Source organism: Elaeis guineensis, chromosome 6, assembly GCF_000442705.2.
Source record: "Elaeis guineensis isolate ETL-2024a chromosome 6, EG11, whole genome shotgun sequence".
NCBI classification, from domain to species: Eukaryota; Viridiplantae; Streptophyta; class Magnoliopsida; order Arecales; family Arecaceae; genus Elaeis; species Elaeis guineensis.
Window position 1 is genome coordinate 112,408,586 of NC_025998.2, and position 17,997 is coordinate 112,426,582.

At 38.4% G+C, this 17,997-nt stretch overlaps 1 non-coding gene and 1 pseudogene across 1 annotated transcript; one reads left to right on the forward strand and one right to left on the reverse strand.

The window, feature by feature from the left end:
- Positions 1-2,391: 2,391 nt before the first annotated feature.
- LOC140858937 (small nucleolar RNA R71) lies at positions 2,392-2,498 on the reverse strand. The gene has a single exon (XR_012142341.1). It is a non-coding gene; the product is annotated as a small nucleolar RNA R71 (small nucleolar RNA).
- Positions 2,499-11,334: 8,836 nt separating this feature from the next.
- On the forward strand, positions 11,335-15,999 carry LOC105033987 (putative disease resistance protein At1g50180; annotated as a pseudogene).
- Positions 16,000-17,997: the final 1,998 nt, after the last annotated feature.

Sequence of the window (17,997 nt, forward strand, 5' to 3'; positions counted from 1 at the left end):
AGCCTCCTGGTCCACAGCAACAGGCGCATGGACCATGGACCCATCGGTGCACCATAAACCCCCTAAAACCTCTTAGTCCCACATCGGAAGTTTTGAAAACCTTATAACCCCCAAATGCCTATAAAAAGCCCCCAAAGGCCCTTGTTTTATGTATTCTTCCTTCTGATCAAGCTTGTAACCCTAGATAGTGGGGTTTTTTTAGCTCTCTTTTCAAGCCTCGAGCTTTGAGGTTTTTGTAATAAATTTTTTTTATATATAAAATCTTATTTTTATGCAATTTCATCTCTTTACATTATGCAATTTATTTTTCTTGCAATTAGGATAGTTTAATTTATGCAATTTAATTTTATGCAATTAGGTTAGTTTAAATTATGCAGTTTAAATTTATTAGGATAGTTTAATTTATGAAATTAGGGTAGTTTATTTTTCTGTATTTAAATTTTGCAAGTAGATTTAGATCATGTCTAGCTAAGCATCCCTTCTAGGATTTGCGATGAAGCTAGATCATGAGTAGAGATTTTACATAGGGTTCTTTCTTTTTCTTAGGGTTTCTTTTTCTTCCTCTTTTGCCAAGAATTTTTGATGAACTACAGTTGGGTCAGAGTCCCTTCATAGTTCATGCTTGATTCAGTGCATAGGAGGAGAAAACCCTAAGGGATCCTAGTTACTACTCCCCTGTAAAGAATCTTGATGGGTTATCGTTGGGCCTTAGTCCCTTCATAATCTATGCTTGGGAAAGACAAGAGGAGTAGTCGTTAGGATCAATAAGAAAAATTCTAGGTAGAATTTCCTAATCTAGATCTAGTGGATTCAAAAACCCTAGATCCTTAGTCTTATTGTCTTTAGCAAACAACTTTCGACTTTCGATTTTTGTTAAAGCTCGCTTGAGCATAGATTTGAAAATCATTTTTAAAACCAAGTCTCTGTGGGATCGACCCGTACTCGCTGGTCGTGCTACTCTGCACACCGTGCGCTTGCGGTTTTATTTACAAATTTTAAGATTTGAACATCAAGTTTTTGGCGCCGTTGCCGGGGATTTGGCGTTTTAAATTATTTTCAAATATTTGTTCTTCGTGCGTTATAACTCTCTTTTTTTTTTCTTTAGGTTTCTATATTTAGTTGGTGATTGCTGGAAAACTCAGGTACGCTTCTAATTTCTCTTTTATTATTTTTAGTTAATTACTTTTGCTTTTAGACCTAATCATTTGAATTTACTTAATCACAAAAAAAAAAAATATAAAACAAAACAAAAGACATTTCATAATCGTGAAGTAAAATATCAAAATAAAAAAAAAATTCTAAATTAAAATCTTTTGCATTCTTGGTCATCTTGTTTATTTGTATTTTCATAATTAATCTAAGGGCATCAACCCATTAACAAGATAAGGTGGGGATTTCATTACCCTTCCTTAGCCCAAAAACCATCTCCATCATATTGTATTACCTAGACTTTTAATCTTAAAATCAATTAGACGTCAACCTTAAGGAATTCGAGCTCAATAGGACAAGGAACCCTAAGAGTTCTACCAAGTTTGAGTTGTTTGATTAGTTGGTGTCTAGGCAAGTCCCTGAGGGTGGTTTGTTAAATTGGTTCAGTTGCTAGCCTGGCCAACTCGTTTGGTGTCTAAAAAGGCAACGATGAGTGAACCTCCCACCTCTTATACTTACCTGGCTAACTAGTTGATCAATCTCCACTTGGAAGGTTTGAAGGGTCATCTTGGAACAGTTAGGAGCTGTCTAGATTTAGGTTAACCCTAGGATAGATTGAGTTTAATTTATTGATTCACTTGTTTGAAAAAAAAAAAAAAAATTTAAAATTTAAATTAATTTGGTTACTTTTCTTTAGATTTAGGACTCCTTAGGATCTTCTCTTTAGAACTTTTTCTCTTTTCTTTCTTTTCCTTATACATAAAAATTTTATTAAAAAAAAAAAATTATATAAACATCGAGAACCGTACACCTCGTGTGTGGAGAAGAGTGTCGGGTCGTCTAGTTAGGATTGAGTCAATTCCTGTTGTTCCAATGGCTGAACCAATCCAACCCATGACCCTTAAGGATTTGTGTTATCCAGTTGGCTCCATCCAACCATCTTGTATCAGGTTGCCACAACCGACAGCTAACAATTTTGAAATCAAACCTCAAATCATAAATATGCTTCCAAAATTCACAGGATTAGAGGATGCTTATATATTTATTAGAGAATTTGAGGAGGTATGTGCAACCATGAAACTGCAATTAACAGAGGATGAGGTCAAACTTAGATTAATCAACTTTGCCCTTAAGGACAATGCTAAGAAGTGGCTTTATAGTCTGTCAAACTATTCTGTCACTACCTGGGAGGGCTTTGTGAGAACATTTTTAAAAAAATATTTTCCCCATCATAAAACAGCTAGGATTAGGAATGAAATAAATCAATTTTACCAACTAGCTGGTGAATCATTTTGGAAGTACTTTGATCGTTTCAAGAATCTTTTGACCCAATGCCCACACCATGGAATAGAAACTTGGAGACTGTGCCAGATCATCTATGAGGGGTTAGATTCAAACTCAAGAACCATGCTAGAGTCCATGTGCCAAGGCCAATTTATGGACAAAGAAACTACTGAAGCTTGGCAATTCTTAGAAGACCTAGCCGAGAAAAATTTACAGTGGGAAACAACTAGGGAACCTGATAAAGCTACACCTTCAAGAGGAGGAATGCATCAAATTCAACCAACCCTAGCATCAGAGGCCAAGATTGCAACCTTAACACGTAGATTGGAAGCCTTAGAATTACAGAGACCAGCCAATGTAAATCAAATATCTGCACCCATGTGTAAAGGGTGCAATGCACCAGACCATGTCTTAGAAGAATGTTCCTACTCGAATGAGTGTGCACAGGTGAATGCCACCTATCAAGGACCATTGAACAATCCTTATGCACCCACATATAACCCAGGTTGGAGGAATCACCCGAATTTCTCATGGTCCCAGAATCCTAATGTAGGTAATCCAAATTTCAATCAGCAAAATCTAAGGTCCAACCCAGTGATGAACAACCCGCCAGGCTTCCATGATAATGACAAAAAAATTACCTCTTTAGAGAAAAGCCTAGAAGCCATGATGAAAACACATACCAGCTTTATGCAAACTACGGGTCAACTCATAAATAATAACACCCAAGCTATAGCCCGTCTGGAAATGCAAGTAAGTCAGCTGGCTTCGACCATTAGTGAACGAGAACATGGTAGGTTACCTAGCCAACATGAGCCAAATCCTAGGAACCAAAATGGTCCACGACCCCAACAAGGAAACCAAGTTAATGGTATAAATGCCATTCATACCTTAAGATCAGGAAAACAAATAGACAATAAGGTAGTTGCACTTGATGATATAGATGACTCATCTGTCGAGTCACCTTCTAAAACTACTACCTTTCAACCTCAAGCACCAGAAACTGAAAATTCACCTAGTCCAGTACTTAAAAGTCCTAGAGCTCCTTTTCCAAACAGACTGAAATCCAATAAATCTGAACATTTAGACAAAATTTTAGAGGTATTTAAACAAGTCCAAGTTAATATTCCTCTTTTAGATATAATCCATCAGGTTCCAACTTATGCCAAATTTTTAAAAGATCTTTGCACTAGAAAAAGGACCACTAATGTACCAAAGAAAGCATTTTTGGCTGCAAGTGTCAGTTCATACCTATCTAGCCATGTGCCAATTAAATATAAGGACCCTGGAGCTCCAACAATTTCTTGTGTTATTGGAGAAACCAATATAAAAAAGGCCTTGCTAGATCTAGGAGCTAGTGTGAATATCCTTCCATATTCGGTGTATGAACAACTAGGATTAGAAAAACTTCAACCTACTGGGATCACATTACAGTTAGCCGATAGATCTCTCAGGATCCCTAAGGGAATGGTCGAGGATGTTCTGATAAAGGTTGAAAATTTTATTTTCCCTATAGATTTTATTGTTTTAGAGACTGAGCCAGTTGCGAATCCTAAAGGACATATACCTGTCATTTTAGGAAGACCATTCTTAGCTACGGCCAATGCTGAAATCAATTGTCGAAATGGTCTGATGAAGTTATCCTTTGGGAATATGACCATTGAGCTTAATGTTTTTAACTTAGAACAGGAATCCTCTTCTCATGCTGATGTCAATGTAGTCCAAGATGGTATTTATGAATCCATTGACATTAGTGATGATGAAGTCGACCTAGAGTCTAACCCCTGGTTAATCCATGAGTCTGAGGATGTCAATGAAATACTTAAAGAAAATCAGATTAATCAGGAATCGACACTTCCTACTGAACCAATCATTGAGATGGTAAAACCATCACCTAAACCATCGATAGAGGAAGCACCCATTTTAGAACTGAAACCCCTCCCAGAACATCTCAAGTATGCATATCTAGGACCCAAAGAAACTTTGCCTGTAATTATTGCATCAGACCTAGATCCCAAGCAAGAGGAGGAGTTAGTGTCAGTTCTAAAAGCAAATCAGGAAGCAATAGGTTGGACCATAGCAGATATCAAAGGAATAAGCCCTTCTATAGTTCAACATAGAATATACTTAGAGGAAGAAGCTAAACCAACAAGAGAAGCCCAAAGAAGGCTTAATCCAGTTATGAAGGATGTAGTTAAAAAGGAGATTCTGAAACTCCTAGATAGTGGAATAATTTATCCTATTTCTGATAGCTCTTGGGTAAGCCCAGTTCAAGTAGTACCCAAGAAATCTGGGGTAACAGTGGTCCAAAATGATGCAAACGAACTTATCCCAACTAGGACCCAAACGGGATGGAGGGTCTGTATAGACTATAGAAAGTTGAATGCTGCGACAAGGAAAGATCACTTTCCTTTGCCATTTATTGATCAAATGTTGGAAAGACTAGCCGGACAAGAGTTTTACTGTTTTCTTGATGGATACTCCGGTTACAACCAGATCCCCATAGCCGCTGAAGATCAAGAAAAGACTACATTCACCTGTCCATTTGGTACTTTTGCCTATAGACGAATGCCCTTTGGACTATGTAATGCACCGGCAACCTTTCAGAGATGCATGATCAGTATATTTTCAGATATGATAGAACGATTTCTAGAAATTTTTATGGATGACTTTTCTGTTTTTGGTCTAACCTTCTCCGAGTGTCTGAATCACCTGCAATTAGTTCTAGAACGATGTAAGGAGAAGCACCTAGTTCTCAACTGGGAAAAATGTCAGTTTATGGTCAAACAGGGAATAGTTCTTGGCCATGTCATTTCTAAAAAGGGGATTGAAGTGGACAAGGCCAAAATAGATCTAATTGCAAATCTTCCACCACCTAAATCTGTGAAAGAAATACGTTCATTTTTAGGTCATGCTGGATTCTATAGAAGGTTTATTGCCAACTTTAGCAAAGTAGCACGTCCACTGACTAATCTTTTGGCAAAGGATACTAAATTTGAATTTACTCATGAGTGCTTGGAATCCTTTGAATTTCTAAAAAATGCACTTGTATCAGCTCCAATCATTCATCCTCCTATCTGGTCTGAACCATTTGAATTAATGTGTGATGCATCCGATCATGTTGTGGGCGCAATCTTAGGTCAACGAATAAATAAGCTGCCTAGAGTGATATATTATGCAAGTAAAACCTTAAATGATGCGCAGCTTAACTACACCACAACTGAGAAGGAGTTCCTTGCCGTTGTCTTTGCTTTAGAGAAATTTAGATCTTATTTGGTTGGGACCCACACCATTGTTTACACCGATCACTCAGCCATTAGACATCTCCTAGCAAAGAAGGATGCCAAGGCACGTTTAATCAGATGAATTTTGCTCCTTCAAGAATTTGACCTAGAAATTAGGGACAAGAAAGGCACTGAGAACGTTGTAGCAGATCATTTGTCCCGAATTCCAGTTGCACCATCTAGTGAACCACCCATCAATGAATCTTTCCCAGATGAGCAACTCATGTCTTTGTCTACTGAACCTTGGTTTGCTGATATTGTAAATTATTTAGCCATAGGCAAGATACCTTCTCATTGGACTAAGCAGGATAAATATAAATTCTTTGCCCAAGTGAAGTATTTCATTTGGGATGATCCTTATCTTTTTAAACAATGTCCTGATCAAATTATTAGAAGGTGTATCCCAGATAACGAAGTCATGAATATTTTATCTTTTTGTCATGATCAAGCATGTGGGGGTCACTTCGCGTCTAAGAAAACTGCTGCTAAGGTTCTCCAATGTGGTTTTTATTGGCCCAATTTGTTTAAGGATGCTCACGAATATTGTAAAAATTGTGCTCAATGTCAGAAAATAGGCCGAATCACCAAGCGACACATGATGCCACTCAACCCAATCTTGGTAGTTGAAGTTTTTGATGTTTGGGGGATCGATTTCATGGGACCATTTCCAAATTCCTTTGGAAATGAATATATTCTAGTAGCAGTTGATTATGTTTCAAAATGGGTAGAAGCAATTGCATGTAGAACACCCGATAGCAAAACGGTCATTAAGTTTCTTAAAGAAAATATTCTCTCCCGTTTCGGTATTCCTAGGGCAATCATTAGTGATCGGGGAACCCATTTTTGTAACCGACCTTTTGCAACATTGATGAAAAAGTATAATGTCACCCACAAATTGGCCACACCATATCATCCTCAAACTAGTGGGCAAGTTGAAGTGTCAAACCGACAAATCAAACAGATCCTGGAAAAAACTGTTAATGCCAATAGAAAGGATTGGTCTTTAAAATTAATTGATGCACTTTGGGCATACCGAACCACTTTCAAGACCAATCTAGGAATGTCTCCTTATAGGATTGTGTTTGGTAAACCATGTCACTTGCCTATTGAGATAGAACACAAAGCCATGTGGGCCATCAAACAACTAAATATAAATTTGAACGATGCTGGAAACCATAGGAAGCTTCAATTGAATGAATTAGAAGAACTTAGAAATGAAGCCTATGAAAATGCAAGGATATACAAGGAACGAACCAAAGCATTTCATGATCAATCAATTATAAGAAAAAACTTTCAATATCGGACAAAAGGTGCTCTTATATAACTCTAGATTACATCTGTTTCCAGGAAAGCTTAGGTCTAGATGGACAGGACCATTTTTAGTAAAGGAAGTTTTTTCACACGGAGCTGTTGAGATTGAAAACCCAAGTAATGGTGTTATCTTTAAAGTTAATGGTCAACGATTAAAACCATTCTTGGAATTACCTGTCAAGACTGTTGAAGATGCCATGGTTCTTTATGAACCAACTTATTCTGATTAAGTTGCTTCGAGGTTTGGTCTGGCTGAAGACATAAAACTTAGCGCTTCTGGGAGGCAACCCAGCTTATTTAATTTCTAATGCTTTCTTTGTTTTCAGTTTGCTTAGGACAAATAAATTAGATAAACTCCATTGGGGACAATGTCGGTCAAGTTGAGGGGAGAGCTTGAACAAAATCAGGTGTTATCATTTCCTTTTCCTTCCACTATGAGTTATTTCTTGCATTTAATATATTATGTAAAAAAAAATAAAAAAATAATAAAAAAAATATATATATATATATATATATGAAATAAATTAATCTATAAAAGAAATAAGAGTAAGTTAGAAAGTATTTGCTAATGTAGTGAGTCACGGAGAAGATTAGCTGGTTAGACTCTTGGTGGCTTAGGTCATTTAAAGACTATTAGCACTTCCAATTGCACATGCACACTAACAAGGTAAAGTAGGTGTTAATTGTAAGGCCAATTAAGGATTTGAGTATTATTTAAATTAGATAATTTTTTCTACACCCCAATTGAAGAAATTTGAATTTAAGGAAAGAGCTACCTGCCTGAAATAAAATGCAAAACACAGAGTAAATGTGGATTGCCCTAAGCCTAGTAACCGGGTCTCTTCACCTAAGTCAAGTGTTGAGATTCACGTCAAACGGTGGTGGGAAGGCCAGGATGCTCAGCAAAAAAAAAAAAACAGTGTGAAAGCTACCTTAGTTCTTTGTTTAATCTGGGGTGTATAGAAAATTAATCGAACTAAGTTATGAAAAATGATACAATTGGCCTGTACAAGTTAATACTGAAATACTAAGTTAGTTATCACTCACACAAGTGCTATAAAATTTTAAGTGTACTCTAAGAAAGCTTCTAAGTAGACTGACTACCGATTCTAATTCGAAGCTCATTACTTAGTAATACTAGAAAACTTCTTGAATTTCGATCTTAAATTAATTTGCAAAGGAAGGATCTTTTTGGAATATGATCTTATTTTGGTACATTGCTAAGGAACTAGCAATGATTAAGTTGGGGGGTGTGATTTATGTCACAAATTGACATAAAAAGTATCAATTAATATCTAAATTATCTAACTTTATTAAGAAATTGATACTTGTTATTATATTTTGCAGAAGAAGAGATCATCAATAGAAAGAACAAGGAAAGAGGATTCCAACGGCGCAAATTTTATGCAAAACGGAGTTAAATTGACCCAGGAATTGAAGAATGAAGAAAGAAGACTCAATTGGGTCAAATCCGAGTCAAATCAGATCAAAATTGGTCAAAAATCAACTGATTTGGTGATCTGGTTAGCCTCCTGGTCCACAGCAACAGGCGCATGGACCATGGACCCATCGGCGCACCATAAACCCCCTAAAACCTCTTAGTCCCACATCGGAAGTTTTGAAAACCTTATAACCCTCAAATGCCTATAAAAAGCCCCCAAAGGCCCTTGTTTTATGTATTCTTCCTTCTGATCAAGCTTGTAACCCTAGATAGTGGGGTTTTTTTAGCTCTCTTTTCAAGCCTCGAGCTTTGAGGTTTTTGTAATAAATTTTTTTTATATATAAAATCTTATTTTTATGCAATTTCATCTCTTTACATTATGCAATTTATTTTTCTTGCAATTAGGATAGTTTAATTTATGCAATTTAATTTTATGCAATTAGGTTAGTTTAAATTATGCAGTTTAAATTTATTAGGATAGTTTAATTTATGAAATTAGGGTAGTTTATTTTTCTGTATTTAAATTTTGCAAGTAGATTTAGATCATGTCTAGCTAAGCATCCCTTCTAGGGTTTGCGATGAAGCTAGATCATGAGTAGAGATTTTACATAGGGTTCTTTCTTTTTCTTAGGGTTTCTTTTTCTTCCTCTTTTGCCAAGAATTTTTGATGAACTACAGTTGGGTCAGAGTCCCTTCATAGTTCATGCTTGATTCAGTGCATAGGAGGAGAAAACCCTAAGGGATCCTAGTTACTACTCCCCTGTAAAGAATCTTGATGGGTTATCGTTGGGCCTTAGTCCCTTCATAATCTATGCTTGGGAAAGACAAGAGGAGTAGTCGTTAGGATCAATAAGAAAAATTCTAGGTAGAATTTCCTAATCTAGATCTAGTGGATTCAAAAACCCTAGATCCTTAGTCTTATTGTCTTTAGCAAACAACTTTCGACTTTCGATTTTTGTTAAAGCTCGCTTGAGCATAGATTTGAAAATCATTTTTAAAACCAAGTCTCTGTGGGATCGACCCGTACTCGCTGGTCGTGCTACTCTGCACACCGTGCGCTTGCAGTTTTATTTACAAATTTTAAGATTTGAACATCATACGGCCAGTACGTTGGTTGCTTCCTGCCGGGATCCTCCCGAGATGGTGTTGGCGAAATCCGTCGGAGGCCGATTGTCCGACCACTCCATGCCGGCGACCGTTGTCGGAGGATGTGGGGCCTGGGAAACCGGAGGCGAGGCCGGAGCCCGAGATCTGGCCGCAGAGGCCGTGGGTTGCCATGTGGATGCTTCGCGAGAAGGCATCGGGCGAGGATCCAGTGGGAGAAGGAGGAGTAGATGTCGGAGAAGATGACTAGAGGCGGTCCCGTTGAGCGCTCCTTTAAGAACAAGGGTACCGCGAAGGTCCAGCCCTTCCTCTAGCGCCAATCCTGTTGGTGCAAAAATCCGCCTGCGCCGGAGAAGCTGGAGTCGAGGGAGTCGCGGTCACCGTCGGGACCTGCAAAAGAAGTCTAAACCGGAGGTGGGGTTGCTCCGGCAAGACCCTCCGACGCTCAAGTCAGTTCTCTGCCTCAACAAGAATGGAGTGCTCGAACGGAAATTTTAGCAGAGTTTCTAGGTAAAAATGAGAGCTTAGAGAATAACATATCTGGGGTCCCCTTTTATAGATAGGGGGGAGCAACGGATTGATAGCGACTGTTTATGATCGCCTCGTCGTGGGCCGTATGGGCCAGGAGAAATTTATCATGAAGAGTAATGGGGTGGAGTCGTGGCTGTCACCATGGCTCGCCACGTGGAATCAGTTGCGGGGAGTGGAGCGACGTCCGTTGTCGTGACTCGTCAGAGAGTGGTGGAACCGCACAGGATCCGCCGCAGGGAGTGGAGCAAAATTGTGGCCGTTATTGCGGCTTGCCAGGGAGTAATGGAGCCGCGTAGGATCCCCCGCAGGAAGTGGAGCAGAGTCGTGGCCGTTACTACGGCCTGCCAGGGGGTCCAGACTTGTCGGCTAAAGTTCTGCTGGAGTCTGTAGCTGGAGTCGGAGGCGAAGTCCGGCTCCCGTAGGAGCTCGGACGAAGTTTACCTGCAGTCGAATTGGAGACGGAGTCCGGCTCCTGTAGGAGTCCGGACGAAGTTTACCTGCAGTTGAAGTTGGAGACGGAGTCCGGACGAAGTTTGCCTGCAGTTGAAGTTAGAGACGGAGTCCGGCTCCCGTAGGAGTCCGGACGAAATTTTCCTGTAGTAGAAGTTGGAGACGGAGTTCGGCTCCCGTAGGAGTCCGGACGAAGTTTGCCTGCAGCCGAGGTTGGAGACGGAGTCCGGCTCCCGTAGGAGTCCGGATGAAGCTTGTCTGCAGTTGAAGTTGGAGACAGAGTCCGGCTCCCGTAGGAGTCCGGATGAAGTTTTTCTGCAGTTGAAGTTGGAGACGAAGTCCGGCTCCCGTAGGAGTCCGGACGAAGTTTGCCTGCAGCCGAGGTTGGAGACGGAGTCCAGCTCTCGTAGGAGTCCGGACGAAGTTTGCTTGCGGCCGAGATTGGAGACGAAGTCTGGTTCCTGTAGGAGTCCGGATGAAGCTTGCCTGCAGCCGAAGTTGGAGACGGAGTCCGGCTCCCGTAGGAGTCCGAATGAAGTTTTCCTGCAGAATCTCCGAAGGGTCACTCCTGACACGAACTTCGACTGGGGGAGTTTTACATCCAACAGTTGTCATTTTAATTTTATATCAATTAAACATAATATTTTTTATTTATTATTTTATTGATCAATAATATTTATAAACTTATATTTAATATTTAATTATAAATATAAAATAAAATAAAATATTTTAATATTTATGCCTAGCATTTTATCAGAACTAAGCTTCCTGTTCGGGAGGGATAAAGGCCTCTTCCTCTTGGCTCCTCCATTTGACCGTATTTTCTAAAACCCTATTCCTGTACGAGGAGGAGTGAGGGAAGGAGAGATGGCCGACTCTTTGGTTTCCAATGTCGTGTCTCGGCTTGCCAATCTTCTCAAAGATGAAGCTGTTTTCTTTGCTGGTGTGCGTGGTCAGATTCAAAGGGTGAAAACACAACTCAACATTTTGCAAGGCTTCCTCCAAGACGCAGATTCGAGAAGGAAGAGAGGAGATGCAAGAATGGAGAGCTGGATAGGTGAGATAAGAGGTGTAGCGTATGAAATGGAAGACGTCATAGACACCATCAACTACATGCGCGAGAGGCGACACCAAATTAGGAGAGGCTGCATGGGCTTCATTTTAAGGTACTTTCACAAACTTTGTGAATTGATCACCCTCCATAAAATTAGTTCCAGAATCGAGCAAATAGAGAACAAGATCGGTGATATTAATAATATCAGAGCCACATGTGGCATTGCTAACCTGGGTGAAAGTGGGGTTGAGAAGAGCAGTGATTGGGATGATAATCTGCAAAAATTGAGACAATTTCCTGATCACTTCTTTGACGATGCTGATGTCATAGGTTTTGATGATGATCAGGAAAAAATAGTGAAACTATTAGTTGATCCAGAGAGAAAAAACCGCAGTGTAATTTCCATTGTGGGTATGGGTGGGCTTGGCAAGACCACCCTTGCAAGGAAGGTCTATAATATGACTGAAGTTAAAGAACATTTTGATACATTTGTTTGGTTGAGTATTTCACAGAAATACGATGTTGATGCAATATTAAAGGATATCGTGAAAAAGAATATTTCAAGCGTTACAAAGGAAGAATTAGAGAAGATGATGGAAGAAGAGCTGAAAGAGAAGCTATATAATTTTTTTAAGGAGACAAAATATTTTGTTGGAATGGATGACGTATGGGAAGTTCTGGTGTGGGAAAGGATAGGCCAAGTCTTTCCTGATAAAAGCAATGGAAGTAGAGTACTCCTTACTACCCGTAATATTGAAGTTGCGAAGTCTATCGACCCATCTATGGATCCATATGAATTGCATTTTCTAGAAGATGCAGAGAGTTGGGAACTTTTTTGTAGGAAGGCTTGTCTAGACCAAGACATCCCCAAGGAGTTGCAAGGTGTGGGTCGGAACCTTGCAAAGAAGTGTGGTGGTCTACCTCTTGCACTGGTTGTGCTGGGAGCATTTATGTCAAGAAAAGGACGTAGTTATCCTACATGGTCAGAAGTAGATAAGAGCATCGACTGGGAATTCATGGACAAAGGCAAAAGATGCCTAGATATATTGGCTCTAAGTTATAATGACTTGCCCCATCAGTTGAAATCATGCTTTTTATATTGCTGCTTTTCCGGAAGATGACATTATTTCATCATCGAAACTAGTAAGATTATGGACTGCTGAGGGTTTCATACCACAAAGACCCAAGCACACATTAGAGGAAACTGCAAGGAATTGTTTGGATGAGCTAGTCCAAAGGTGTATGATCCAGGCTGTGGAGAAGAGCATAGCATATGGGCGGGTTAAAAGCATATGCATCCATGATATGCTATGTGAAGTAGGCATATCGGAAGCTAGAAAAAATGAATTTCTTCATGTTTGCAGTAGTGAAGATATGGCAGCATTTAATGGTATATCGAGTCAACGTGCAGCTTTCCACAATCATATAAATGACAAGGCTACTGATTCCTCACCACATCTCCGCACTTTGCTGGGCTTCAACTTAGTTTTGACTAATGGAGGAAGATTTTTGAAAGGGTTAAACTCATTGAGGGTGCTGGATTTGGAGGGTGCAAAAGGTCTCAAGGAGTTGCCGAAACAGATTGGTGACATGATTCATCTACGATATCTGGGATTGAGAAGGACTCTTTTAAAGAGTCTTCCATCATCCATAGGGCATCTCCTGAATCTGCAGACTTTAGATGCGAGAAATACAGACATTCGTTGGCTTCCGAAATTATTTTGGAAAATCCGGATGCTGAAGCACCTGTATATTTATACATCTATGTTTCTAAGCACACCGATAATTGATGATTACAACAACTTGCAAACTCTACATATCGAGGACAATCTTCAGGGGGTTCGGGTAACTACTAGACCTGATGGTCCAAACTCGACTCGGGAAGCAAGATACAAAATGGTTGGAAAATCACTCGAAACAGCACTTAAGAAAATGGACAGCCTTGTCTCCTGACTCTGGAATTGGAAATTGGTCAAATCCCTTGGGACATCCTCCAGAAAATGCACCGCCTCCGGTCATTGGAACTGGAGGCAAGATTGTTACTCAAACCGCAGCAGTTCTCAGATTGCAGTCGATTCCTACCAAATCTTGCCAAGCTCATATTATCTTATTCCGAGTTGGAGTGAGACCCAATGCCTATGTTGGAGAAGCTGCCAAACATCAGGCTTCTTGTGCTGAAATATAATGCATATATTGGAAAGAGCATGTCCTGTTCTTCTGGTGGCTTTCCTCAACTACAACACTTGACAGTAATGGGACTCCATTCATTAGAGGGATGGACAGTGGAGGTTGGAGCGATGCATAGCCTCACCCACTTAACTATTGATTACTGTACGAATTTGAAGATGCTTCCTGAGGGATTGCAGCACGTGACCACCCTTCAGGAACTAAGGCTGATTGACATGCCCCTTGAGTTCGATAACAGGGTCAGAAATGAGGATGAGTACAAGGTCAGACACATCCCCTCCATTATATTTGAAGAGGATGATTAGACAAAATATTAGTGGTACCTGTAAGTCACTCCCTCTCTCCTCCATTTCCTTTGTCATTACAATCCCTTGACATTCTACTAATGGGAAAAACACACTCTCGCCACATGTTTGACATAATATCATGCAGAGTATTATGACTTATTTCTCTCCAATTTTGAACATTCTAAATGCTGAAATTCTTGTTGAGTTCTCGCACTTCTGATGGAGGAGTTGAGAAATCTTATTGTAAAATTTTTTTCCTTCTCTAGCTTGAGAAAATGGAGCATTGAACTCAACCAAGTATTGCCGATCTTACTGGAGATTGATCTTTACTATTTCTGGTTGTTTTTGTCAAATACAAATAGTTGGATGACAGGATGGGATAACAAAATCCACCTCTTATAACACCTCATGCACTAAAACGCTGATAAGACCATTAATAAACCTGGGAATTATGCATATATAATATGATGTTTTAATGCTGAAGTGCCTGTATTTATGCACTCTGTTGTTCCCCTTGCTCCAAACTCTAGCTTTATCAGCTCTCTTGGCCAGTGTCGCAGAAAATTAAAAAATTAAAAGATGTTTAGTTTGTACTATTTTGTTGTTTTCCTTGTTTTTTTTTTTGGTAAAATGTTTTCCTTGTTTAAAGTTGCCATTTTGCATCACATCAATTGCACATGTGATAGTTCATTTTGTGGGCTTGTGATCTGACGAAACAAATGCTATAATATGAGTTCTTGTCATAGACATCTCGAAGAATAGCATTCATGTGGAAGCCATTACAATAACTTTTAAAACATGCATGCATTTCTTAGTCTCAGTATCAAACATAAGCAGTTCTTCTTGTGACTACTATTTTACCATTACTGCATGGCAGAAGGCTTCTGATAGCACGTGGGACCACATCACTAACCTTCCTAAGCCAGAAAATTTGTTTCTTTTCTCCTCTCAAGATGAGAAAAACTCCCATACAGTTCACAAAAGAACTTTAATGAATGCAAGGGAAGGGAGCCGACAAAGAACACTTAGAAAAGGAGGGGAAAGAAAGGGAAGAAAACAAACATGGAGAAACTCAGGATATGTACTTTGAACAACTGGTGCCAATGATTGCCACTACTGCTGGTTGTGATCCTATGACTTCTTTATCAAAACTTTTGTTTTGGTCAAAAGGTGGCAACCCATCAATTCAACAATTGAAAGTTGAGTGTTTCTTGTGCTTGCATTAATGAGACAGTGACAAGCACCAGTTGTTATGTCGCTTTGAAGATTTAAAGTTCAAATTGTGATTTATCCATCTAGATTTTTTTTCTTCTTTTATAAATCATATCTTTGTAATTTCAAATATAATTCAAGCTAATAATATCTTATTAGTACTATGCTAATTTAAATGCAGCCTTCTTTTAGAATCCACAATATGGAAAATATGAATGTCATTGAATGCATCTTGGTTCTCACCTGCTCTGAAGTTTTTTGTTCATTCGATGCATCAAGAAATTTAATTCTAGTTCCTTCTAGAAGGCTTGGTTTATATATATATATACACACACACATATATGTATATATATGTATATATATACATATATGTATGTATATGTATCTATATGTATATAGGCCAGATTTCCACCATGCCAATTGCCAAATGCTGCACATGTTTTGCAAACTACTTAAAAATTCCAGCAATTAACTTTATCATTTCCATCTAAATAAATAACCAATTTGCGGTCTCCAGCCTTGCAGGATGCAGGTGATGAGGTTTCAACGATTTCTTGAATATGTTAATGGAGACATTTCTGGCTATTTCTTATGGAACCATCAAACTGTTGATTGTATTAGTTCTTCATTTCATTTTCACATCATATGTTTCTTTAGATTTGATGGAGTTGCTAATTGTGTAATATATTTAATAATGCTTTCGCACATGTGCTATTTCAACTGGTGAATGTTGTTCGGTAGCATCGTAGAAACCATATCTTTCAACATTCTTTGGATACAATTTAGCATGTTCACCAAACCTTAGCTAAGCCTCGGGCGAGGTTCATGTTTCTCAATCACACTCGTTGCCAATGGCCTGGTAAAAGGATCTACAACATTTCTTCTTCTTCTTTCTTTCTTTTTTTCTGAAAGAAAGATTAAGCTGAGGTCTCATCACTTTCATTTAGAAAATGAAAGTACAGGGATGTGTAACATTTCAGAAGAAGATGTGTGGGAAATCAAGATTTTCACCCTCATCTTTTGTTCTCATCTACATGTTCGACACAATTTGGTACTCCAACTTAAACAAGCTTAGATCCTTGATAGTATGTAATATTTATATTACACATTTCTTTATCTCTTGGTAAAGGAGTCTTCACCAGGGGAAAAGAAAAGGCATTTTAAGTGGCTTTGCATGAGGCTATATGTCTTAAACTTTCAGACAGTACGATGAAGGTTGCCTTCTTATAGCTTGTGACATACCATCCTAACAAATCAAGCTTCATAAATGTTCATCAGATCCTGTGATCAGGGAATTGACAATGAATGTTTAAGATACACCTATAACTATGAGAGACCAAGTCAAATTTTGTTTACATATGTGAAAAAATTCAAGAATGTCAAACAAAATTGGCAAATGCTGATAAAAATGGCTGAACTTGTAAGTTCTTGACAAAAAAAATGAGTTGTAATAAATAAAACAAAAAGAACATAGGTTTGAAACCACAAGACAAAAACATCTGAATTAGGATCAAAGAAACCCATTAAAAAGATGATAAGAAGAAATCTACAAGATAAGATGCAATAAAATCTAGAGCTAAGTAATATGCCAATGTTAAGAATTCCTGCTTTCCAATACTATGACTTTAATAAAACAGCAATAAACATCATTGGTGCAGAAATTTGACTTTTGAGAGAAAATGTAGTAAAATAAAATTATTTGTAGTCCATTATATAAACTTATCAAAGAGTGGGAAATCAAGAATATATTGTTATAGGTCTAATAGTCCAAGATGGCACTCAATTTAGAGTTTGTTTCATTCACAATAAATGGAGGAATTATTTCACCTAAAAAAGTGGAGGAATCAAGAAAAGCTAGTGAGAGGGAAGGCAATGAAAAGGCATTGTTTCTGAAGTTTACAAAAATCCTGATCAATAAAATTTTGATCCTGATGCATGAGACTATTAGAGCCTCCATGTCCTACACTCTTCATCCAAGAATCTAAAAAGCCTAAGCATATTTTTGTCACCACTGTCTCTGACTTGGTTAATCTAAATTCAAAATATTCTGACAAAATTTAAAAGATAAGAGTCTAAAAATCAGTAGAATGTACTTTCAAGAGCAATAGATATTAAAACAGCTTCAATCAAAATTAACATTCATGTAACATAAGAATAGAGAGAGATGAGGGAACCTTGATAGAACAAGAGCATGTACAGTGTTACTTCTAGTGTTGTATGTGATCTAGCATGCTTTTGTTACATAAACGAAAATATACGAAGACCGGTAAGACCTGAGTTGCCACATGGATTAACATGTTACAAAATAAAGAGAACCCCAATTGTCTGACAAAAAACAAGCTCAGCTGGGATGAAAAAATACAGACTGATGAAAGAGGAAGAACCAAGATACAAAATCAATGGGCAGAAGTAGAGTATGAGCTTCAAATAAAATGGCATAAGCATAAACAATAAGATCTAGTGAGAGCTTAGTTAGAAGAAAGTCAGATGCATTAAGGGTTTATGAATTAAGGAAATAGTAAAAATAACATGATTGTCAATGCTAAGCAGTGGTGAAGAATGATTAATCTTGTCATCCTCAAGTAGCTAGCAAAATGTGCGTTACCTGGACATTTGTGTCTACCACCAAACATCCATGTCAGATACATATCTTGATATATATCTGACACTTGGATATCGATGAAGTTGTATGGTTGCCACTTC